Here is a 26,225-nt window from a genome sequence, read left to right as displayed (position 1 = left end):
TTTTAAATGCCTGTTCTACATATTTAGGTATCTGGTTTCCTGCTTAGATCATGTAATTAGTAACTGATTCTGATTTTTTTACCATAATACATTTTCCAGTATTTATTCCGCATGTTTATAGTTCACTACTGGAAAAATTCCTCCCTGACATCTGTTCTGAATTAGTTCCCTTTTCCAGTTATGTTTTCCTGTTTTATCGATTGTGGTGATGAGAATAGAAAGCTTATATTTTAAAGATTTATCCTATTTAAGCTTAGTGAAATTGAAACATACTACCTCATTATTTCTAATTTCTGAGAATGATTTTCTTATTTTATATTCACATGTTCAGTTACTATTTTTACTCTTTTAAAACAACAGAATAAACTGGGTAAAAATTGAAACCCATTTACCATAGTTTCATAGCATTTTATAGCTGTCAATTGACTTTTTAGTTTATTTTTCATATTTCAAAATGTTTTTTAAGAGAAGCTTCTGTTATGTCAAAATCTTTTAAAATCTCTTTTTTGTTTAAATTACCTTGGACATATTTATTTTGGGGGATGAATTTATTGAGCACTTAGAGCAGTTCTTGGCACAGAGTAGGTGCTCTGTAAACATTTGATGGGTGAATGAAAGCAGTTTTCAAAAAGCTTTATTCCAAATATTCTATTTTCTTTATCCTAACCAGCCTTGTGGCCTTATTAACTTTTCTGAGAGAGTTTTACGTAGAGTTTAGGCCTAAGAGAGCAGCCGAGGAGGCTGGTTGCACATCAGTGTGCTGTCACCATTGCAGCTAGTCTACAGAAGAGCTGTGCCTTTAGTTGTACCACTCTGTGACATCTGTGTTTGAACCAAGAACCAATTCAAGTATCCTAAGGAATTGTGCCACATTTTGACTTAACTCCCCCTAAGAATTAATCTCTGGCTTATCTCTATTTTGATGTGCCTCTCTTACTATAACACTTTCACAAGATTGTGTTCTTTCCTCTTCACTGCCTCTGCCCTGGGAATAAACAACCATCAGTGAGTTCTTCACTTCTAGTCATCAGGTTTCCAACTGTAACCCTCACTTTGCTTTTCATTTCTGGATGCTACTATTTAAGGCAGCTTCCAAGTGCATACTCACTTGTGCACCATCTATCACCCATAGACTGAGGGGTCCAAATGTGGAATATTTAGTAGATATCACTGGAATTATATCTACTTAACATTTAATATATTAAGCATTTAAAAATTTACCTTTTGAAAAGGTAATGCATTCACTTGATTCAAACAACAAAGTGTTTAGAAATGAGCAGTTTCCTTTCCACCCCTGTTCCCCATCTATTCAATTCCCATACTTCCAGAGTTTTTAAATGCATATTCAAGCCAATACAAATATAAATTCTGTTTTTCGTTTTATATAATACATATAATTATATATGTATTATTCTCCCTTTTTCACTTAACAGTGTTTCTTGGAGTTCTTTCCATAACAGTGGGAAAATATCCCAGATATATTTCACTTTAATAATATATCTTGGAGCTCTTTTCCACATCATTGTGTGGGTATAGCATCATTTATATCACCGGTCCCATATTGATGGGCATTTGGGAAATTTTCAATCTTTTGCTATTAGAAACAATACTGCAGTAAGTACTTTTGTTACATAGATTATTTCATACTTGTGTAAATGTATTTGTAGGGTAAAATTTTAAAAGTGGAATTGCTGACCAAAGAGTGTATGTTATTATAATTTTATAGGTACTACCAAATTGCTCTGTATAGAGGTTGTACAATGTACACCCCCACCAGAAACGCATGGGAGTGACTGGTTACCCATGTTCTTGCCCACAAAATGTGTTCTTGAACTTTTGGATTTTTTCCAATCTGATGGGTGAAAAATGTTATCTTAGTGTAGTTTTAATTTCTATTTACCTTATGAGTGACTTTGAATATCTTTTCATATGTTTAGGAGCCATTTATATTTCCTTTTTTGTGAAATGTGTCTTTTATCCCTACCTTTCTTGGGGGGGGGGCGGGAGGGGGAGCGGTTGGTTGTTTAAAATCACCCTGTGGCTGTTGCGTTTAATTTGCCCGTTGTAATGTGAGTTGCAACATGTCCGCCATCCCCGTTTGTTATTGTCTTTCATCTTTGCTTATGGTGGTTTTGCTAAGTAGATTTTTTTTTTAAATGTAGTTGAATTTGTTATACTTTTATGACTTCTGGATTTTGGGTCATAGTTAGAAAAGCCTGTCCTATTACAAAGTTGTAAAAGAATTCTCTCATATTATCTTCTATTATCTTTGTGGTTTCTATTTTACACTTCAGTTTTTACCCATTTTTCTTGGTGTATGGGTGATGGATGGGTCCAACTATATTTTTCTCCGAATGACTACTCAGTTGCCCCAGAAGCATTTGTGAATAGTCCATCTCTATGTTGTTTTGTTTCTTACAAAAACAAGACTGATTTATCTATTTTTTTTCACACCTACTTTGCTGTGATTGAATATAAATACTGTTCTCTGTTTTCCTTCCTATAGAACACCTTTCTTAACGACAGTGGCAATAATGTCTTTCACCCTGCTACCTTCTTGCTTGCCTCAGCAACACCCACAGCCCGGCAACCAGTTAATATTTGAGTTGAATATAGGTGCTCAGAAAGCTCTCCAGGATTTTCCATTGAACATTAACTAGCTAAAAAGAAATCCTAACTGTAATCAGGTTCCTTAGAGGACTTCGAACCAGGGATGTCTTCTGGCTCTCGCTAGCCATATTGACCAGCTATTGTAGAAGCTGAAGTCCACTACCTGAGTTCTTCACTCCTAAAGCAGTCCAGTTCGAGTTGCTTCTTCCTGTGCAAGGTCATATCATCTGCCATCTCTGCTTTGTCTGACAATGTGGGAAATTACCTTCTATAGTTGGAGTGGGAACCATAATATGCCAAAAAACTGGTTTGAATCCTCTGTCGTGCAGTGGCCAGCTCCAAAACCTCATTTACTGTGAAAGTGATTATGGAATGATTTGGGGAACATTTGTCTTCAACTTGAGACCCAGGCAGATTAGGTTTTTTCATAGGGAACCTGGGGAAAACCCTAGTACTGTTCTACCCAGAGGAGAGAATCCAAGCAGGCTGATGAAACCCAGTTTACTTAGTATCCTTACAAGCATGTACTAAGCTACTTGGGTTCATTTTACAGCTCCTTGCCTTGATAAAAGACTTCCTTCCACTTTTGAACCATTGCCCTAGGTGATTTTTCTTTTTCAGACTTGTCCAGGCTATCTTGCTTGTTCTTTATTACTGAATCTTTTTTGGGAATCCTATTTCTTATCTGTGCCTTCAGACTTTCCCCTGATGCTGATGGTGTGTTCTTTGTCCAATACCAAATTGACTTAAAATTATTTTGGCCAAAACCAATTTTGTGAACACAGACTGGCCAACTGGCAGTTTGGGTAAAAAAATGATTTGACTTAGAGAGAGAGAGAGGAGAGAGAGAGAGAGAATATCCTAACTTAATTAAATTTTTGAGTAGTGGTAATTTTAGAGTATTATGGGGTGATTAAACACTTTGATTCATTTTTTTAGGGATTTTTCTAACTTTTCTTCTTTTATATTTCAAATCAGTTTTCAGCTACAAGAATACTTTGTTGCTTATGATATCAAAAAGTTAAAACAACCTCATTTCCCAACCTTAGGAATAGTTGGACAAGCTTGATCTTAACTACAAGGCAGTTAAAGGTTAATTGGAACAACGAAAACATAAACATCAAACGATGAGATAAAAACATGTTTCCTTTTTTTCCCCCTTCTTCATTAAAAAGGCAGTGTATGTGCAGTACAGGACACTCAGAAAAATGTAGATAAGAAATAGAAGGACAAAAGAAAAAAAGCCGTAAGTTCATTCAAGAATAACCACTGTTGTCCTTCCCTATCTTTTCAAATGCATTTATACACATACACTCTGCATGTTGTTTGTAATCTGCCATTATTTAAGCATTCTTCAGTTACTGATTAGTCACCTTTGTGTAGGATTAGGTTTTGGTTCCATTTTGGTTTTTGTCTGGAAGCTGTGGACTGGGCCATCTTCACTGTGAATAGATGGCCATTCTTTTTTTTTCCTTCTGTCCATCAATCTTGCCTAGGCCCACATCCAGACTGGGCCCCAAAGACGCTCTGCTTCCTGTAAGTGAGATAGTTTGTAAATGAAGCCCTTCTGCCAAACTTTTCTATGGACTTAGGAAAGGGGTCAGTTTTCAGAATTCGTGTGGAACTCTGATTATATATAAAATAATTCTTGGAGTTTGTGCTTGATGTATATTATATTTATATATATGTAAATTACATAGGGAGAATAAAGAGGGAAAGACTAGATTGAATTTCCACTAAAATGAAAATAACGAGGCATTGCATTAGAGAAATCCATGATCATTGGAGGGAAATTATTTAAAGAGACTTTCTCTAAATCAGTGTTGGCAAATATACTCTGTATTGTGCCCAAACCCAAGTCCATGGAAGACATCACTAATGAGTCATGTCACTGTTTTTCACTGATCCAAACTCCGCTTTGGATCATTCTTAAATTGGGGTTCTAGATAGCTGTATCTACTGGAATAGGTGTGGAACACCAATCTCTTTGCCATTCTTGCTCTAAAATGTTGCATTAAAGATTTTTTTTTAAATAGTGGATTGAATAGAAAGCTTTAATAAAATGTTTTATATCTGATGAATAAGTTTATGATGGTAAATATGAGATGTGAGCAGGCAGTAATTATCTGAGTCTCACGCAAAGCACATGCCTCATTGTTATGATCATGGAAGAAGCATAATTAAATTACAGTTTTGTTCTGGAGTGAAAACAATGTCACAGTAATACTCATCATTATAAATTGCCCATGGTATGGTCATGGCGATTGACTCTCTCCAGCATTCGTTCTATCCCAGATGATTAGTGTAAGCAATTATGGTTGATCCCATTTCCTTTGCCAGTGAAGGCTTAGGCATGGCCTGTAACCTGTTCTGGCCAATGAGATTTGAAAGGAAGTCTGGAGGAGGGCCAGAGTGCTTCTGGGAAAGAGTTTCTTATTCCTAAAAAGAGATAAAAGAAAGAGATGGTACCTTTTCTTCCTCTGATGATGTTATGAGAGAATGTAATGGCTATAACTGCTCAGGCCATCTTAGAACAATGAGAAAAAGTAGCTTTGGATGAAGTTCATCTAGAAGGTAACAGAATGAGAGAAGAAACCTGAGTCCTTGATGACCTTATTGAACTGCTGATTGTATTTTTGGTCTGCTCTACCTCTGAACTTCTAGTTCTGTGAGATAATACAGCGTGATTTGGGATTTTGTCACTTGTAGCCAAAAACATTCTGAGTGGTTATACCTACTTTGTCCCAAGCAGATTCATGTCCGATGGATTTGATTTTATTATGATACATTTACTTTTATCAGGGCTCTTCCCTCTCCTGACTTCTGGCTTCATAGAGTGTGTGCAGATTCTCGGCCAGTTCTTGTCTTGATCTTCTCTAAGGGACGTTGCCTCAGACCAGGGTTCTTCAGAGAAAGCAGTAAAGAACTGGTGTATTTTCTCATCTTGTGTCTTTTACTCATGGCATAGAGTAAGTAGTACCAGGAATGTGTACAGGTCAGGGTATTTGAGTCTTCATTATGGCTTCACTGTTTCGTACCCATGATCTTGAGCAAGTCACTTGAAGACGTTGAGTTTCTTCTTTGAAATTTGTTACTGATAGTCTTTTTTTTTCCTTCATGGTATTGCGATTCAAATGAAGTCATGTGAACATGGCAAATTTTAAAAAGTTCAGTTTTTAAAAAATGAATAGTCAGGCTTGGTTGGATTTTCTGATTATTTTCCAGTGAATTAATGTCAAAATCTCTATAATCAGCTCTGTGTAGCGCTTGTTAGCCTGTAAGAAAGGCAAGAAAGTGTGATGTGGGTCATAATAATACAAGTAATTAGGGATTGAAGTTGATATTTTAGTGGCAACTTACAGCCTGAAATAAAGTGAAAGGACCACACAATTATGAAGGAGAAATAAAGGTCAGAATGTTTATCTTGAGGCTTGATTCTAGTTCAACAAGAAATTCTGGTGAGCCAAATTTGGGGAAAGAGAAACCAGTAGAAGAAACACCCCCCTCTAGTGGCGAGGGGCCAGGTTCTATACTTTGGTTGCTAAGATGGGTGACTAGGGAATGAATGGCTTCTTAGCATGTTTTTTAAGTTTTGTTTTTTGTTTTTCTTTTAAAGATTTTACTTTTAAGTAATTTCTATATGCCCTGTGGGGTTCAAACTTAAAATTCATGTTCTACCAACTGAGCCAGCCAGGTGCCCCAGGATGTTTTTTAAGTTTCTTAAGAAGAATCCCAAGGATCTAGAGTCAGAACTTTTAAGGAAGATCTTTAGCCCATCTTCCTTATCAAGGGAGTTAACACATTTTACAGAATAAGTAGTATTTTGGCAGTCTCATGTGGAATTGATTGAAAAATATAGATGCTACAGTTGGAAGTGGTTCACAGTTTACTTTTTTTGTAGGTCATTTAAGAGCATGAGAATTAGGAGACTATTGTTGCTAAATTTCTTATTGATCTGAGATAATACAGTATGTACCTTTATAAATCCATTTGTAGGGGGATAAAGCCTATATTTAAAGTTATGGGTATGCCATACAGTAGTATTCACCTATATATACAAAATAATGGGGGTGGCTTTCCTAAGTATAATTATTCATTTGAAATTTTTTAGTGGCCATCCTGAGAACTGAATGTTTAACATGCATCTTGGAGGTGATTTAATTGCTTTCTATGGAAAGGTAGTGAAATTAGGTAGATTAAAATAACATATTACCCACAATTCAGTGGTTTGGTGGGAACAGCTAATGCATTATTGAAGGACATCTCATTTTAAGGATGTATGTTGTTGGTGGTAATAATTACAAGTAATTATTACATTTACAAATCTCAAAGTCCTTGAAGTTTTTATTGTTCAACTGCTGTTTGGGAAGAATCCTTTAACATTTACTTAAAGGTTTCTGAAGAGGCAACATTTCAGACAACACATTTTTATGGAACTCTGGGTTAGATCTAAGGATGATTTGAGTGCCATTCTACTCTAATACAGAATAGAATGATTAAGGCACAAGAAAATAAATTCTGGTACCAGACTGCATTATCAAAGTGCCATTTTTTTAATTTTTAATGTCAAACTTCCTTGCCCTGAAGGGAAGACATTTGCAGCTTGCAGTAGAACCAACCTCTCAATAACTTAAAATGTGTCTGAAGATGTTTTATGTGAAATAAAAATGGAAACATTCTCTCGGAAATATGAACTTGTACGTTGGTAAAGTAAGATTATAGAGTTATGAAGTGAACTTTTGTATGTAACTTGTGGAACTAATATCCTTAGTTTATGGTTATACTTCATAAATATACTTGATTTTAGAAAGAAGAACTAGGTCTGGCAGTAGATCAGGATCTACCTATTGGGGAAAACCAGAAATAGGAGGAAGAGATTATTAATGGTTCATTCTTCACCGAGAAAAATTCAGTATGGAATAATTAAGGTCAGCTACAGAAAGAATTATGATTATGTTAAGTGAGTTCACAGATATTGTTGAAGGCAAATCAGCTAGAACTGATTTGTTAATATATATGGGGGCAATAAACCAATTAGATAGTCTCTTTACTAAATTAGTATGACAGTAGTAGAAGATTATCTGGAGGGAAATAAAATAGACGATAGGGTTAGTGGTAATTAGGCCTTCATTAAATCCTAGCACTAAAGAGGTACTATGTATATTAGTGATAGCTTAATTCTATACATAAAATTGGATATTAAGAATTGATAGAATGTTGGCATTGTTAAAATTAGGCACGTTGATTTTTGTGTAAAGGGTTGCAGCAAGTGGATTTGAATAAAGAGCCTGTGCTCCAAACCTCATTTGAAATTCCAGATAAAGTATAAGAATAATAATAATACATATTCACATAGGATTTTACAGTATTCTGAGTGTTTTCAGATCCATGATTTCAGTTTAGTCTTATCAGAACTCTGGGGGATAGTAGCACAGGTCTGATTATCCCATTTTTACTAATAAGGCAGTGGAGGCTCAGGGAGGCTAATGGACTTGCTAAGCAGCAAATAGGGATGAAACTGTCAGGTGTGGTACTTGAACCCAGGGCTTCTTACCAAAATGCCTTTGTTCACTGTCTCCTGGGGCTGCAGTAACCAATTATCACAGATCCGGGGTATAAACAACAGAAACGTATTTTCCCACAGCTCAGGAAGCCAGAAGTTTGAAATCAAGGTGTTGGCAGGCAGCACCCCTCTGGAGCCTCCAGAGGAGAATCCATTCTTTGCCTCTTCTGGCTTCTGGTGGCTGCTGGCTTTCCTTGACTTACGGTTGCCTCACTCCAGTCTCTGCCTCTGTGTTCTCATAGCCTCCTTCTTTTCTGCTCCGTGTCTTTTCCTCTTCTGTCTCAAAACACTCTTGGCCTTTCTCTGGAAAGGACTTTCTCTGATAAGGACTGGCTTTAAGACTCCACTTGTGATTAGATTTAGGGCATGCCTAGATAAGCCAGGATGATTTCCTCATCTCAAGATCCTAAATTACATCCCCAAAGGCTCCTTATTCAAAGAAGGTGATAGTCATAGGTCCTAGGTATTAGGGCATGAACATATCTTTTCAGGGGCCACCATTTAACCCCACTACATTTATTATATGCAATTTAATTCTTTATCTTCCTTTTGGATTGAAAAAATAATCTTCCATGTGAAGATAGGTAGTGGACTTAGGGAATTTTAAGCTAGTATCTAGAGAGGAACATTTAAAATATTTCTGGTTGGTGCTAAGTGCTTAGTAAGTAGAATTGACCTAATACAAGAGTTCCACCAAATTGTTATGTTGGCTTTCGCATTCACAGAACTATAAAAGATGGGATTAAAATAACTTAAAGTAACATTTGACTATTCACGATTAACTATTAAAAGTTGGCTTTTTTGTTTTTGTTTCTTGTGCTAGAAGAGGTGTATGTGTATGTGTGTTTTGCATTTTGTTAATGACCTTGGTATGATCAGTTTCTTACATCACATGGGCATTCTAATTTGGGTCATATAAATCAAGATTCATATATGTAACTCTTTGAGGGAAGGGGTTCCATGTGTCTTACTTACGGTTAGAACTCCAGTATACTGCTTGACACATAACATAGATGTGCTCAAGTAATTTGCTGAATGAACGAAATAACTTTTTTATGACATTCAAATCACGTAGCCACAGATCCCATACTAGTTCACTTTTTGGAGGGTCCCGAGTGGCAATAACAATAAGATCTACTCATTGTAGGAGAATCCTCCATGTCTCTCAGAGATTGCACTGTGAGTACATTTGCTCTTTTTTTTTTTAATGTTTATTTTTGAGAGAGAGAGACAGAGACAGAGAAAGAGACAGAGAGAGACAGAGTGCGAGCAGGGGAAGGGCAGAGAGGGAGACACAGACTCCGAAGCAGGCTTCAGGCTCCGAGCTGTCAGCACAGAGTCTGATGCGGGGCTCGAATCCATGAACTGTGGGATCATGACATGTGCCAAAGTCGGATGCTTAACTGACTGAGCTACCCAGGTGCCTCAAGTCCATTTACTCTTGACAGAGCTTACAACTTTTTTCATCTATGATAATCTTGAACTCTAGGCCAAAAAAACCTGTCATCCTTGCCTTGTTCACATTAATAAAAATTAATCAATGAGATTCCTTCAGCCCATCAGTTCACTACTCACTAGCATGAGCTCAGGTAGCATTAGAGGCAGTAGCATGGGGCCTATTGTACAGCTTTTCAGATCATTAGTGCTAAACATTAAGGTCTGGGGAAGGTTCTGGCTTTTGCCTTCTCAAAGGTCTACAAAGTTTTCACTTTCTGATACAAATTCCAGTGTTAACGGATCGAAGTCCAGTGATTGTAATGAACTATGTGCCAGACTCTTCTGGGTATTATCGCAAATACTGCTTCCAGCCAACCTTAGAAGTGAAGTACTGTCATCATTCCTGTTTTACAGAAGCACAAAGAAGTTAAGTAACTTGCCCAGGTTCACACCAAGATTTGAAGCCAGGTAGTCTTACTGCAGAGCCTATGTGCTTAGCCATCTCCAATGCTGGCCTCATGCTCATTCGTTTGTAAGTAACCTGTTCTTTCTTTTTGAAAGTTTATATTTTTCTTTATTAAACTTCAGAACTTTTGCCAGGATATATCTAAGCTGTATGCCTTGTTTCATTTATCCTGCCTGGCACACAGTGAGTGCTTTTGATCTAAGAACTCTAGTCTCCTCCTGAGGGAAGTTTTCTTGCACTATGTTTTGATTATTGCTTTCTCCACTGCGGTCCCTCTTGAGTTTCTTTTATTTGCAATGAGGGCTCCTAGATCTGCCCCCCATTTCTCTTTCCTTTTCATTCAGGAATTCCATTTCTTTTATTTTTGATTTGGATATGTGATAACTCATTCACTTGCTTTTCCAGATAACAAGTTTGTTCTTTTAAGGGTTGGTTCTACTGTTTAATTCCTCAGTTGAAATTTGAAGTTTATAAATTGTTCAAAGAATTTCTCAGTCTATTATGTTTATCCATATTAAAATATCATAATCAAGTAAACAAGGTTTATTTGAGATGTGTTAAGGCTGTTTCAACATTAGGAAATATTAATTTAATGTATCACTTTAATAGATCAGAAGAAAAAAAATTAGGATTATTTCCCCAGATATTACAATGGTATTTGATAAATCAGTATTCATTCATAATAAAATGAAGAAATAAAAAACAGTTCTTGGTAACCCAGGAGATGAAAGATATTTTCTAATAGCCATTGTCGTACTTAACATTGAAATAACTTAAGGGATATTTCCTAAGTGTATTCTCTGAACTGTGGGTTTTTAATTTAAAATTTTGTTTTTATTTCATTGATGTATATTTATATCCTTTTACCAATACCATGTTGTCTTAAGTGCTTAGTTTTATATTAAGTACAGAAATCAGGTAATGTGAATTCTCCTTCCTGTTTCTCTTTTTCAGAGTTGTTCCACTCATTCTAGGTCCTCCGCTTTTCCATATAAAGTTTAGAATCAGTCTGCCAAATTCTACCAAAAACTATGCTGGAATTATTTTTGAGATTGCATTGAATATGTAGTTCAATTTGGAGAAGACTTGATATTCTAACAATATTGAGTCTTCCAATCCAAGAACATGTTACATAGTGCCAGTTTTACTTAGGTCTTTTTTATTTATCTCTTTAGTTTTGTTTTTTTTTAAAGCATACATATTTTGCAAGTATTTTGTTAGCTCTATCTCATATTCTGTTGCTATTTTACATGATACTTTTTTAAATCAAGCTTTTAATTTTAATTCCAGTATGGTTTAGCATATAGTCTTATATTAGTCTCAGGTGTACAATATAGTGATTCAACACTTCTGTACAACACCTAGTGCCTGTCACAAGTGTATTCCTTAATCCCCATCGCCTATTTCACCTGACCCCCGCCCATCTTCCCTCTGGTAACTACCAGTATGTTCTCTATAGTTAAGAGTCTATTGCTTGGTTTGCCCCCTTTTCTCTTTTTTTCCTTTGCTTGTTTGTTTTGTTTCTTAAATTCCACATATGAATGAGATCATATGGTATTTGTCTTTCTCTGACTTATTTTGCTAAGCATTATACTCTGTGGCTTCATCCATGTTGTTGCAAATGGCAAGATTTAATTCGTTTTTATGGCTAAATAATATTCCATTTTATGTATGTATGTGTGCATACACACACACACGTACACACATATATATACACACCATATTTTCTGTATCCATCTATGAATGGGCACTTGGGCTGCTTCCATAATTTGGCTGTTGTAAATAATGCTGCTATAAATATAGAGGTGCATGGATCTCTTTGAATTAGTGTTTTTGTATTTTTTTTGGTAAATACCCAGTAATGCAATTGTTGAATTGTAGGGTAGTTCTGTTTTTAACTTTTTGGGGAACCTTCATACTGTTTTCCACAGTGGCTGTCCCCGTTCACATTTCTACCAACATGCACAAGGGTTCCCCTTTCCCCACATCCTCACCAATGCTTGTTTTTTCTCATGTTTTTGATTTTAGCCATTTTGACAGGTGTGAGCTGATATCTCGTAGTTTTGATTTGCGTTTCCCTGATGATGAGTGATGTTGAGCATCTTTTCGTGTATGTGTTTGTTGGCCATCTGGATGTCTTCTTTGGAGAAATGTCTGTTCATGTCTTCTGCCTATATATAGATTTTTTAAGTTTATGTATTTGAGAGAGACAGAGGTAGCACAAGCAGGGAAGGGGAAGAGAGAGAGGGAGAGAGAATACCAAGCAGCTCTGTAGCGCAGAGCCTGACATGGGGCTCAAACTCATGAAACCTTGAGATCATCACCTGAGCTGGAACCAAGAGTTGGACGCTTAACTGACTGAACCACAAAGGCACCCCTCTGCCCATTTTTTAAATTGGATTGTTTGCTTTTTTGGGTGTTGAGTTGTATCAGTTCTTTATATATTTTGGGTACTAACCTTTTTTTGGATATGTCATTTGCAAATGTCTTCTTGCATTCAGTAGGTTGCCTTTTAGTTTTGTTGATTCCTTTGTTGTGCAGCTTTTTATTTTGATGCAGTACCTGTAGTTTACTTTTGCTTTTATTTCCCTTGCCTCAGGAGACATATCTAGAAAAATGTTGCTATGACTGATATCAGAGAAATTACTGCCTGTGTTTTCTTCTAGGATTTTATGGTTTCAGGTTCCACATTTAGGTTTTTAATCCATTTTGAGTTTGTTTATTTATTAAAAAAATTTTTTTAACGTTTAATCATTTTTGAGAGACAGAAAGAATGAGTATGAGCAGGGGAGGGGCAGAGAGAGAGGCAGACACAGAATCTGAAGCAGGCTCCAGGCCCTGAGCTATCAGCACAGAGCACAACGTGGGGCCCAAGCCCGTGAACTGTGAGATCACAATCTGAGCCGAAGTCAGACACTTAACCGACTGAGCCACCCAGGTGCTCCGGTTTTGAGTTTATTTTTGTGTATGGTATAAGAAAGTGGTCTGGTTTCTTTCTTTTTCATGTAGCTGTCCAGTGTTCCTAACACCGTTTGTTGAAGAGATTGTCCTTTTCCCTTTGGATATTTTTTCCTGCTTTATCAAAGATAAATTGATGTTACAATTGTGGGTTTATGTTTGTGTTTTCTATCATGTTCCATTGAGCTATGTGTCTATTCTGTTTTGGTTACTACAGATTTGTAATATTTTGTGACGTCTGGAATAGTGATACCTTCAGTTTTGTTTTTCTTTTTCAGGATTGCTTTGGCTATTTGGGGTCTTTTGTGGTTCCATACAAATTTTAGGATTGTTTGATTTAGTTTTGTGAAAAATACTGTTGGTATTTTGATAGGAATTGCATTAAATGTGTATATTGCCTTGGGTAACATAGACATTTTAATAATATTTGTTTTTTCAATCCATGAGCATGGATGTCTTTCCATTTCTTTGTGTCGTCTTCAGTTTCTTTCATCAGTGTTTTAAAATTTTCAGAGTACATGTCTTTCACCTCTTTGGTAACTTTATTCCCAAGTATTTTGTTATTTTTGGTGCAATTGTAAATGGGATTGTTTTCTTAATTCCTCTTTCTGCTCTTCATTATTAGTGTATAGGGATCTGGAGTTTTATTAAAAAAAAAGGTATTTTAGTCTGTTGGTTACAATAAGGCAACATATTTTAACAAACACCAACATTTCAACACCTTAATACAATAAGAACTTATTTCTCCTTCATGTAATACTCCCATGTGGATGTTTCTGGTTGATAAACAGTTTTTCTCTGTATGGATTCAGGGACTCAGGTTCCTTGCATCATGTGGCTCTGCCATTTCCTAAGGCCTTGACATCTTCTCTTTCCAACTGGCAGAAAGGCAAGGATATAGTGGAGAATGCACATTCTCTTCTCACTTTGGTCTTGACACAGTGCACATCATTTCTGTTCACATTCTTATATTCCATAGGCCAGATAGGTGGTCTCACCTATCTGTAAGGTGTGTTTGTATATTGGTAGTGGGGCGGGGGGCATGGGAGAATGGGAAATAGTATCACCTGGGCAGCCACACGTAAGGGAAAGGAATAGACGTTCTCATTTGTAATTGGCAAGATGACACCTCTGAATAGAAGACACTGTGGTAATTAATATCTTTCAAATTTTAAACTATACATATCCTTTGAACTTAAAACTCCACTTCTAGCAGTTTTTACTGAATATATATTTACAAATGTGTACCTATTTACATTTTAAGGACACATCTAGTAACGTAGTAGTAGCAAAATATTAGAAATATTCTGAATGTCCATCAAAGGGGACTGGATGGGAGCGCCTGGGTGGCTCAGTCAGTTAAGCGTCCAACTTCAGCTCAGGTCATGATCTCGAGGTCCGTGAGTTCGAGCCCCGCATCGGGCTCTGGGCTGACAGCTCAAAGCCTGGAGCCTGTTGCAGATTCTGTGTCTCTCTCTCTCTGACCCTCCCCCATTCATGCTCTGTCTCTGTCTCTCAAAAATAAATAAACGTTTAAAAAAAAAAAGGGGGATTGGATAATCAAGTGGTTATATTTTCATACAATGGAACATTTTGCAGCTACTAAGAGTAATAAGGCAGTGATAAGTGTATTGCCTGGGAGATTTGAAAAATGAGGTACAGGATTGTGTGTGCATGGCTACCACTTATTTAAAAAGAAATACATACACATACGCAAAATATCTGTGGAAGGATCACAAGAAACCGGTAACAGTGGTTGTTTCTGGTTACAACTAAAAGGTGATTGGGGAATGGGATGGGAGAGAGACATGCTTTTACTGTATACTCATCTATACCTTTTGATATGCTCCTTTTTAAATATAAAGAAGTTAGTTGTAGAAGTATAGTAAATGACATGGAAAGATGGTTGTAATATATTGTTGCCTGAATAAGCTGTTGACTGAAAGGAATGTACAATAGGGTTTCAGTTTTATAAATAAATAATTTTTAAGTGGCATATACAAAAATATAGTGGTTTTTTAGTGATTTTTTGCTTATCTGTATTTAAGATCTTGTAAATAATGTGCATCTATCACCTTTGTAATTAAAATATATAAATAAAAATAAAAGAAGAAATACAATGAAAACTTTCCCTAGTACTCCCTGAAGTTAACCCTGCCATGAAATCTTTCCCCATTTCAGCTGAATGCCTCTTATTTGCTTTCATGCTACATTTTTCATGCATTCATCACACCTTGAATTGCATTATCACATACACATTTATCTTACCTACTCTGTACATTCTTTTAAAGGCCTGGATCTTACCAGATGCATCCAGATTCCCTGTCTATGCCAAGAACAGTGTCTTTCTCATAACAGGTGTGCAGTAAATACTGAGTTGGTGCTTGAAGCAGAGAGCACAGTGAGTAAAGTAGTTGTGCATTTTGTTGTTTTGTGATGCAACCTGTATTCAATACTGTACCAGATTCACTCTGTAGTTATGCCGGGGCCCATTAGGTGCAGTGCAAAGCATGTGGGTGAAAGGCTTTCCTTTCTAAAATGATATTGGTTGTCCCTAGAGATCTCTGTCTCTACATCTTAGATTAGTTAGTGTGGTTTGGTTATAGAAATATATATAGCAAAAATGACATAAAGTTGAAAATAAATTTAAGATTAATCAAATTGCTGATGACATGGTTCTGCTGTTTTACAGGTGAGACACTCCTACCTGCTTGATATATTTTTTAAAGATTAAAAAAAATGTTTATTTACTTTTGAGAGAGAGAAACTGCAAGCGGGGGAGGGGCAGAGAGAGAAAGGGGGACAGAAGATCCCAAACAGGCTCTGCACTGACAGCTGCTAGCCCAATGTGGGGCTCGAACTCATGAACCAGGAGATCATGACCTGAGCCAAAGTCTGATGCTTAACCGACTGAGCCACCCAGGTGCCCCTCTGCTTGGTATTTTAATTTAGATCAGTTTGCTCCTATTTTTCTCTCCATATTACTTTCCTTTCCCCATTTGTGTCTTTTTGCTACAACGTCTCTTTGTACACATAACTTTAGTTCTGTTATGGTTATAGGGGCCAGTTATGCATGAGAAGAGATAGAATTGGGAGCTGATAATGTTACTTACAGCAGTTAAGATTTTTTTTAATTGAAATTGCTTGAGAATTGCTTTGATGGCCTGGCTTCTCTTCATGTCCCAGTTTTATTGCTAGATTTCTTGCCACTTTATTGCCTTATTCTCCATTTTTCTTCCCTATGTTCTAGTCACAGAGATTTACTCAGTATACCCCAAAAGTTCTTTCTAGGGCCTTTCCTCAAAACTTTTCTTACCGGGAGGTTCTCTGCATATGCCCATTAATTTAAGTACTACCTTCCCACAAAGAGCCAGTTCACATGCCACCTCCTCAAAGAAGTCATTACAGATCCTCTTAGTCAATTTCAATATACTCATTCTTCCATTAAATCATTATACCCTCATTAGAGTGCTAATTAAAGTTTATTTATTAATTTTTTCGTTGTGTACACATTCATTGAGTGTCTACTGTGCATAAATTGTTCTGGGAGCTAGGGTAAGAGACTGTTAAGACAGTTTTCAAGAAGCTTACAGAATAGTGGGGGAGGCATATGAGCAGGATAGTTTCAGTACAGTGTGATAAGTACAGTGGGTGTGTGCAGGATTCTGTGGGAGCCCAGAGAGGGAGCATCTAATGTAGCAGGGGTTGGGGAATTCCAGAAAGATTTGAGCTGGACATTGGAGAAATGGAGGTAGAGAAAGGAATTTCCCAGACTAATGGAACATCACATTGTAAGTCACTGAGATGTGAAATGTCTTGCATATCTGAAGAATAAGTAGCTCAGGCTGCAGTGTGGATGGGGGAAGTGGCAGGAGATGCTTTCAAGGAGGCAAGACAATGGAATCGTGATGGACCTTTTGTGCCAAGCTAGGCACATGAGCTTTCTGAAAGCAGTATAGAGCCCTTGAAGGACTTTATGTAGGGGACAACTCAGTAAGCCTTGAGTTGTTTTTCTCGATGGTACGAATCAAGTCTTATACATCATGGTATCACCTTAGCACCTAATACACAGCTTGATACTAGAGGCCAGTAAAATTGAACTGGGTTTGCTGGGTACTGCTTTAAATCTTTTCAAGAATTAATTTATCTGAAATAATAACAGTAATAGTGTTGAACACTTTTGCACTCTGTCAAATCTATAAGCATTATCTTACCTAATCCTTACTACTCTCTAAGCATAGGGGCTTAGAGCATTTAAGTGAGGGGACCACCATAATAGTTAAGTCTGCTTAGGTTTGAATTTCAGCTCCTCCAGTTACTGGTTTTGGACCTCAAAGTTACATTTGTGCTTCAGTTTCCTCATCTGTAAAATTATAATGATAATAATACCTCATAGGGTATTGTGAGGAGTAGTGATACATGTAAAAACATGTAAAGTGGTTGGCCCTATAGTTGCTAAGTGATTACATGCCCAATAAATAATTAATTTTTAGCTATTATTAAGAAACACACCCCAAAGTCACAGGCACAATTAGCGGGAAAGCCCAAGATGAACAAGGCAATTTGACTTCAGAATCTTTAATTACTATTTATTCTATGTTATAACTGCTTCTGTGGTTATAGTGAGATGAGTAAAGATGGGTTCCAAGCAGTGAAACAAAATGAAGAATTTAGTCAACATGGGAAATACCATTTGGGGTAGGGAGTTCTTAGGGGCTCTTCAAATTACCCTCACTTAAAGAACTCTTCCTTTGCTACCTTGCCTGCACTTTAGAGACTTATGTGAGAAGTATATTTCTGTAATTTAGGTAGATGATGTTAATTCCAGATTCATAGTTCACATAGCTATTGAACCTAGAGACTGTTTTATAAAGGTCTCCCTCTAGGAGTTGGTCTGCTAGTGCTGGCACCCAGTATACAATGTCAAGTCTTGTAGCTCTGTTCCTTTTCTCCATACTCCCTAGATTTTTCCAACTTTAGGACCCAAGTGGGAGTCTTATGTTGGAGGATGTTGTGCAAACCACATGCGTAAAGAAAATAATTTACATTTTTCCTTTCTTAGCTTCTGGAACATCAGTGATTCCATCCTCCCACTTCTATTGGGCAGAAATTGAGGTATTCTCCTTATGCTCCCTCATCTTCTCCAAAAGGCACCACACACACATACACACACACACACACACACACACACACACACACACACACACACTCCTTGCCATACATGTCAGAGGGACCCAGCATAACTGCTTTTTTTCTGATTCAAGGTTCTAAGAACATACTAAGTCTTTGGTAATAGAGGTTCCCGCCAGCAATTCACTTTTTCTTCTCTGTTCTTACTCTTTCCAGTCATAACTGTCTTTCAGCTTTTTTTTTTTTTTCACCAATTTATCCCATTATCCCTTGCATAGTGCTTGGTATATAGTAGGCATGCAATAAGTAGTTTTTGAAAGAATAAGAGAAAGGCAGGATGCATTGTATATTCAATACTTTAATGATATTCAATTACAGAAAAATGTGCAAAAATCTTGCCTTGCTTTAAGTTTCATGGGAACAGATTGGTGTTAGCAAGTTGGCCCCACCGTCACCTCCACTGCCACATTAGAGCTCCCACAACTTCAGGATTTATCCTCCTGAGTATATGTAGTAATGGGACTGAATGGATGCCTCACAAATAGAGATCTCCAGGTTTGGGGCAGGTCTGTCTCATGAGCTTTGTTATTTTTCCAAATTCTTTTGCAATTTCATGACTTCATAATGGAAGAGTTTCCACAAATTTAAGTCTGTATGGAAATTAATAAGTCACAGGAGACATATTGATTACTGTTAGAAAAGGGTGGGGGAAAATAGAAGATATCCAGGGCCTATGGTTCAGAATAAATAACCTTCATAATTCTGGTGTCTATAAGGACTCAAATTTGTGTAGACAGTGGTGCTGAGACAAACCCTCTTTCACTGTTTCCTAGGAAAACCGTTAGAGATGTGAAAAAAGAGGCTTAAATTTTAGGAGCTTATGCTTGCCTGAAAGTCCAGACTCATGTTTAGTCTGGGCCATGATGACACACCAGTAGACTATCCAGACATGTTCAAGGCTGTGAACCTGGTCATTCAGGACTTTGTTTGACCTTGGATCTCATACAATGTATTGCAGTATGCAGAAATAGTGTGTCGAAAGATGAAGAACATCTCCTGAAGCCCAAGAATGTCGCGCGCGCGCGCGCGTGTGTGTGTGTGTGTATCTATAACCTGGAGGTAATCTCCAAGACTTCAAATGAAAGTGATACCCAGGCTTGAATCTGGTGTGCTTCACGCACAAATTTTGTTAACTGCTTGCTCTGTCTTCAAACCTCCTTAAAAAGGTTACTTTAAGGTTACTTTTCATACCTCTATAAGCAATTAGAAGAAGAAGACCAAATTAAACCCAAAGCAAGAAGATTAAGATAACAGCGGAAATCAGCCAGATAGAAAAGAGATAGTTAATAGAGAAAATTGACAAAGCCAAAAGTCTGTCCTTTGAAAAGTATAATAAAATTGATGAACCTCTACCGTGATTGATAAGGATAGAAAACAGAAATTACCAACCTGAGGAATGAAAGAAATATCACTAGATCATACTGACATTAAAGGAATAATAAAAAAATAATATGGAAAACAACAATGTGGAAATTTTATACCATTAAATTCAACAAATTAGATGTTTCCAAATACTTTAAATCATAACTTACTAAAGCTAATATAAGATGGAATAGAAAATCTGAGTAACCCTTTATCTACTTAAAATTTTGAATTTTTGATTTAAAAAACCTTCCTGTGAAGAAAACTATAGGTTCAGATGATCTCTCTGAGGAGTACTATAAAACATTTAAAGAAAAAACAATATGAATGCTAAGAAAATTTAGAAAATAAAGGAGGAAGGAATATTTCTTAACTCATTTTATGAAGCAAGTATTACCCGGATACCAAACCTGAGAAAACTATTTCAAAAAAATGTTGCTGATCAGTATTTCTGTGAATATAGCCACTGCAATATAGTGAATGTTTGTGTCCCTCCAAGATTCATGTGTTCAAATCCTAACCTCCAATGTGATGGAGAAGTCAACAGTCTGCAACCTGGAAGAGGACCCTTACCAGACACTGAATCTGCTGGTGCCTTGATCTTGGACTTCATACCCTCCAGAATTGTGAGAAATAAATGTTTGTTGTTTAAAGTCACTCAGTCTATGGTATTCTGTTATAGTAGCCTGAAGTAAGACAGAAATCAGAATCCTTAATGAAATATTAACAGGTTGAATCCAGCAATATATGAAAAAGTTAGTACCTCATGATCAACTGGGGTCTATTCCAGGAATACAAAGCTGTTTAATCCAAAAGTTAATTAATGTATTTCACATATTAGTATGATAAAGGAAAAAATGTTTAATTCTCTCAATAAATGCAGAAAAAACATTTCACAAAATTCAACAATTCTTGATTTAGCAAATCAGGAATGGAAAGAATTTTATTCAACCTGATGAAGAGCAGCTACAGAACACCTATAGTAACGTCATATTTAACATTAAAATATTGAAAGCCTTCCTCATGATTGAGAACAAAGTATGGATGTCCTCTCTTACTACTTCTGTTTGATATGGCACTGGAGCTCCTAGCCATTGCAATAAGGCAAGAAAAAGAAGTAAAAGCTATAAAGTTTGGAAAGGAAAAAGTAAAACCCTCTATTTCTCCCCAACATGATTCTTTACATAGAAAATCTTAAGGAAGCCCCAAAGCAACTACTAGAGCTTAGAAATGAATTTTAAAAGGCCAAAGTAATTTAGAAAAGCTATAGTGAATTTAATACATGAATTTAGAAAATGTAGAACATAAAGTCATTGTATTTTTATAGATCAGCAAATAATTGGGAAATGCAATTAACAATATAATTCTGTATTAGATAACACCAAAAAACCATAGTATACTTAAGAGATGGATCAGAGATCCAAACATAAGATCAAAACCATAAAACTTCTCGAAGGAAACAAAAACTTGGGTTAGGAAAAGATGTCCTAGAGAGAGCATAAATGTCGCTGAACAGAAAGGAAAAAATTGATAAAATGGAACTAAATTTTTTTTAAAAAATGTTTATTTTTGAGAGAGAATGAGCAGGGGAGGGGCAGAGAGGGAGAGGACAGAGGAACCAAAGTGCGCTCCTCACTGACAGCAGAGAGCCCGATGTGGGGCTAGAACTCACGAACTGTGAGATCATAACCTGAGCTGAAGTTGGACACCTAACTGAGCCACCTAGGCACCTCAGAATAAAAAGTTCTGCTCATCAAGTTATCATAGCAAAAACAAAAAGGGAAGACACAGATTGGAAGAAAATATTTACAATACACATCTCCTACAAACCAGTAATAAATAGACAAACAGCCCAATATAAAATGGGTGAAAGCCTCGAGCAGGTGATTCATGAAGGAAGATGTATAAATAGTCAATAAGCACATGAAATTTGTCAGTACCATTAGTCTTCAGGGAAAACACAAAGTAAAAGTATAATGAGATACTATTTCATACCCACTACAATTGCTAAAATTAAAAAGACAACACCAGCTGTTGGTGAAGATGTGGAGAAACTGCTGGTAAGAGTATAAAATTACACAGTCACTTTGGAAAAATTTCCGGCAGTGTCTCATAAAATTAATCATACACCTGTGCTGTGGCCAGAAATCCTACTTCTAGGTATTTATCCAAAAGAAATTGCTATTCCCACAGCAATTTTATTTACTCCAGTCCCAAAATGAAAAGTACCCAAATATCCATCAACAGAAGGATAAATTTTGGTATAAATCATTTAAATACTACCCAGCAAGAAAAAAAGAATAATATATGCAGTAACAAGAGCAGATCCCCAAAACATCACACTGAGTGTAAGAAACCAGACACAAAATAATACATAGTGAATGATTCTATTTATATAGAATTACAGAAGGGGTAAAACTTAGGTTGATAGAAATAAGAACATGGTACGTGGTAATTTTCTGGGATGATGGAAATGTTTGATATCCTGATTGCGACCATGGTAGATAACATGGGTATATATATTTGTAAAAACCCATTGAATTGTACACTTATGGTTAGGCATTTCATTGTATGTATATTTTGCCTCTGTCAAAACCAAACTGACAGTTAACTGTATGCTATTGTAACAGTGGCCAAGGGGAGTTAAAGATATGAAGTTGGTCAACAATTACAGTGAAGAACAAAGAAAATAGGTGGTAATATTATTACAAGACAATAGTAGATTTCAAGGCAAAAGCATTATGTGAAACATTAAACAAAGTAATACGTTTTGTATTGATAAAAGGAAGAATTCATAAGAAATATTTATATCTGGAAGGTATAGCCCAGAAATATATAAACCAAAATATGAACACAAGGGGGATTTGAGATGACCACAGCAACACAGTATTGACAAAGTAAGTAGAGAATAAGTAGATAAAGAATGAGGATATATAAAGTTTGAGAAAAATCAGTTATATATATTAACTCTATGCCTTATAAAGAGACAATATGCATTGTTTCCTGATGTCCACATTAGACATTTATAAAATGTGATTATATACTGGACCAGATAGAAAACTTTAATATTCCAAAGTAGAAAATGTATAAGCCACAGTTTCTGACCAGAATACCATAAGATTTTGAAATTGACTAAAGCAAAACAATGTAGACTCTTGAATAATTTAAGACACTCTCCTAAATTACTTTTTGGGGCAAAGAGAAAATGTATACATTAATGACAATGAAAACCACTCCTAAAACTTAAGGGTATGGCCAAAGCAGAACTTAGACCAGATTTGGTGCCTTAAACATATATTTAATATTCAATATGAAACAAGGGAAGAATAAATGAAGATATTAGAAATAGAACAACGAATACAACTGAGGATATTGGCGATAGAAGCTCACCAAGTTAAATACAGAAATTACAGAATTGGTGGACATAAAGAGAGTGGAATGGTAAATCCATTGAGAATGTTGAGAAAAAACAAACAAAACTTCTAAGTCCAGTCAAGGAAGAGGAAAGGAAAGCTGCGATAGGGTTGGAAGTGGGCATGGAATGACAGATATGAGGGAGGAGGAATTGCAAGTGAGAATGATGCCCACGTTCAAGCTAATAGATGATAAAATGGATGATTTTCCAAGGAAAGAAACAATCAAGTGTCCAAAATTAATTAAAGGAGACCTGCATATACTAAGACGCACACAAAGAGTCGTAAAGATTGTTAAAGATCTGTTCCACCCAGAAAGCACCAGACTTTGATGATTTTATGGGTAATTCCTGGAAATGTTCCAGGGGCAGGCATTTCTTTTGGTCAGTAAATATGTTGGATATTAGAAATATAAGAAGTCTTCTCAATTTATTTTTTTGAAACAAACATAAGTCTGATAACTAAACCTGACAAAACTGGTATACACACACAACTATGTCAATCTCACCTATGAAAATCAGTGTAAATAGTCTATATTAGAAAATTGACTTTTGTGCTGTGTTACACATATAATACCATAACCATGTTATATAGGGCTTATTTTAGCAATTTGTGGATTGTTCAACATGGACTTTATTAGCATAGTTGATTACATTAAATAGGCTAAAAGGGGAATGAACATGATACCAGAAAGGCATTTAATACAATTTACCAGTTTTTAGCGATTTAACAGTCTTAGTAAGGAGATTTCCTTGACATACTAAAAAGCTCATTCATGAGCAACTATGAGTAAACCTATTCAATGACAAAACCTTAGAAACATAAAGGTGCCAAATATCACTGAAAATATTTAACTTTATTATACTTTTTAACAGTATGATACTATTCCTAGCCATTGTTGTAAACAGAGAAAAATAAGTATAAATATTGGAAAGGAGGAGACCAAATTATCATTATCTAGAAAATACTCAGAAAATATAAGCGAATCAAATGAGGAACTTTTATTTTTTTTTATTTTTGAGAGAGTGCACAAGCAGGGCAGAGGCCGATAGAGGAGACAGAGGATCCGAAGGGGGCTTTCACATTGACGGCAGAGAGCCCAAGGTGGGCCTCAAACTCACCAACCATGACATCATGACCTGAGCTGAAGCTGGGGCCTTAACCAGCTGAACCACCCAGGCACCCCTCAAATGAAAACCTTTTAAAGCTAATATGAATTTTTGTGTCTGGTTAGAGTATATGTGCACACACATATCATTATACCATATGACATACACACATGTATGTGTATACACATGTATGTATATACACACACATATACATGCTGATTTCACATGTACATATGAACCAACACAAACCAACACAAACTGGCTAGAAAATATAATAGAAAAAAAGATCCCTTTCATAATTATGATAAATATATACAGGGACCTAGGGATTAACTTGGCAAGAAATAGGATTATATGAAGAAAGCAACAGAACTTCCTGGGGATAGAGAGAAGACCTGAATAAGTGGAGACAGACCACATTTATGGATAAAAAGACTCCAAATTATAAAAATGTGAATTTCCTCTAACTTACTCTAAATTCTAACCAAAATCCCAATGACACGTTTTGGGGATGTGACAAAATGATTCTAAAGTTTAGGTGGAATTACAAATATTCAAGGGTATCTAAAAAATATTAAAAATTTTTTGAATGTTTTTGACAGAGAGGCAGAGAGAGAGAGAGAGAGAGAGAGAGAGAGAGAGAGAGAGAGACAGAGCATGAGTGGGGTAGGAGCAGAGAGAGAGGGAGACCGAGAATCTGAAGCAGGCTCCAGGCTCTGAGCTGTCAGCACAGAGCCCGACGTCGGGCTCGAACTCACGGACCGCGAGATCATGACCTGAGCCGAGGTCAGACGCTCAACCGACTGAGACACCCAGGCACCCCTCTAAAAAATATTTTAAAAAGTAATGAGGGGAGAATTGCCCTGTAAGTTATTAAAATACATTATGAAGCTGTTGTGTGGAACGAGTTCAGATATAGATCGGCAGGTCATAAGATTAGAATCAAAAGTCTAGAAACAGTCACAAGTGTATATAACATACTAGCATATAATGAAGTTATACATTAGTTTTAAATCAACAAAAAATATTGTATTATTTAATAAAATAGCATTGGGTGGGGCACTAGTAAACTTATGTTGGAAAAGGCATTTTGGAGTTTTCCTGCCCCAAGCGCTCTTCACGATTTCAAATTCCCCCAACTCCCAAAGTTTTCCCATCCTTTGTAACTGCTTCCAATTTGCTCCACTACCTCTTTGTCCAAAATTCCTTTCATATTTTTTCTTGGACCCAGATTTATCTTCTTCCTCTCCAACTTTCCCTTTCCTGGATCTGTTTTTTTAGCTGATAATTCTTTCCTTTTCCAGTGTAAGACCTCACAAGTCTTTATTTTCTTCATGCACCTATCTCAAAAAGGCCTCATTACTGGGTTGGACTAAGCCATCTTTTTTTCTGAGGGATATTGAGGGTGGAGTGAGTAAATGGACTCAATTAGTGAATGGGGTCATCTGACAACTGCAGAATTTCCTTTGTAGGTCTAAAAGAGAAGAGGCTGTGGATTTTCAGGTCTTGATATTTTTGCCACCATCAGAATTGAACGCACTGTGGGTCATTTGTAAATTGGAATGCATTAATCACAAATGAAACCAAGTCAGGTGTTTGAGGCTGGGTGGGCACTACTAAGAGGGCTCGAGGTTCCCAGAGGTGGGTGGAGGAGGTCTAGCAGGCCGGGTATGCCTTCCTAAATAATAGGCTCCCACCAGAGTAATATTTGTATGTTGAGGGTTCCCACAGAGTTTTGTTTTAAGAACGGTTTCTGCTACAAAAATGTTTGAAGATCACTTCTTAAGAAAACAATTAAACGATAAATATTTTCAATAAAAAATAGCTGCTTTAAAAAACAGTATGAATTGGGGGCACCTGGGTGGCTCAGTCTGTTAAGCCTTCGACTTCAGCTCAGGTCACGGTCTCTTGGTTCGTGAGATCAAGCACTGAGCCTGCCTTAGAACCTCTCTCTCCCTCTCTCTCTGCCCCTCCCCCACTCATTCTCTCTGTCTGTCTCTCTTTATTTCTCTCTCTCTCTAAAAAATAAATAAATATTAAAGAAAAAAAGCAGTGTGAATTGTAAATTAAATAGATACATGGCTACAAAAGACATCTAACAGTAGTTATATCTGAGT

General features: G+C 36.5%; 1 long non-coding RNA gene across 1 annotated transcript; it reads left to right on the top strand.

The window, feature by feature from the left end:
- The first annotated feature begins 9,478 nt into the window (after positions 1–9,478).
- LOC123381576 lies at positions 9,479–20,243 on the top strand. The gene is made up of 2 exons (XR_006588745.1): positions 9,479–10,142; positions 15,326–20,243. It is a non-coding gene; the product is annotated as an uncharacterized LOC123381576 (long non-coding RNA).
- The last annotated feature ends 5,982 nt before the right edge of the window (positions 20,244–26,225 follow it).

The sequence above is a fragment of the Felis catus genome, chromosome D4 (assembly GCF_018350175.1).
Source record: "Felis catus isolate Fca126 chromosome D4, F.catus_Fca126_mat1.0, whole genome shotgun sequence".
Classification (NCBI taxonomy): domain Eukaryota; kingdom Metazoa; phylum Chordata; class Mammalia; order Carnivora; family Felidae; genus Felis; species Felis catus.
Note: the sequence above shows the minus strand (reverse complement) of the source record. Positions and strands in the feature narration are given on the sequence as shown.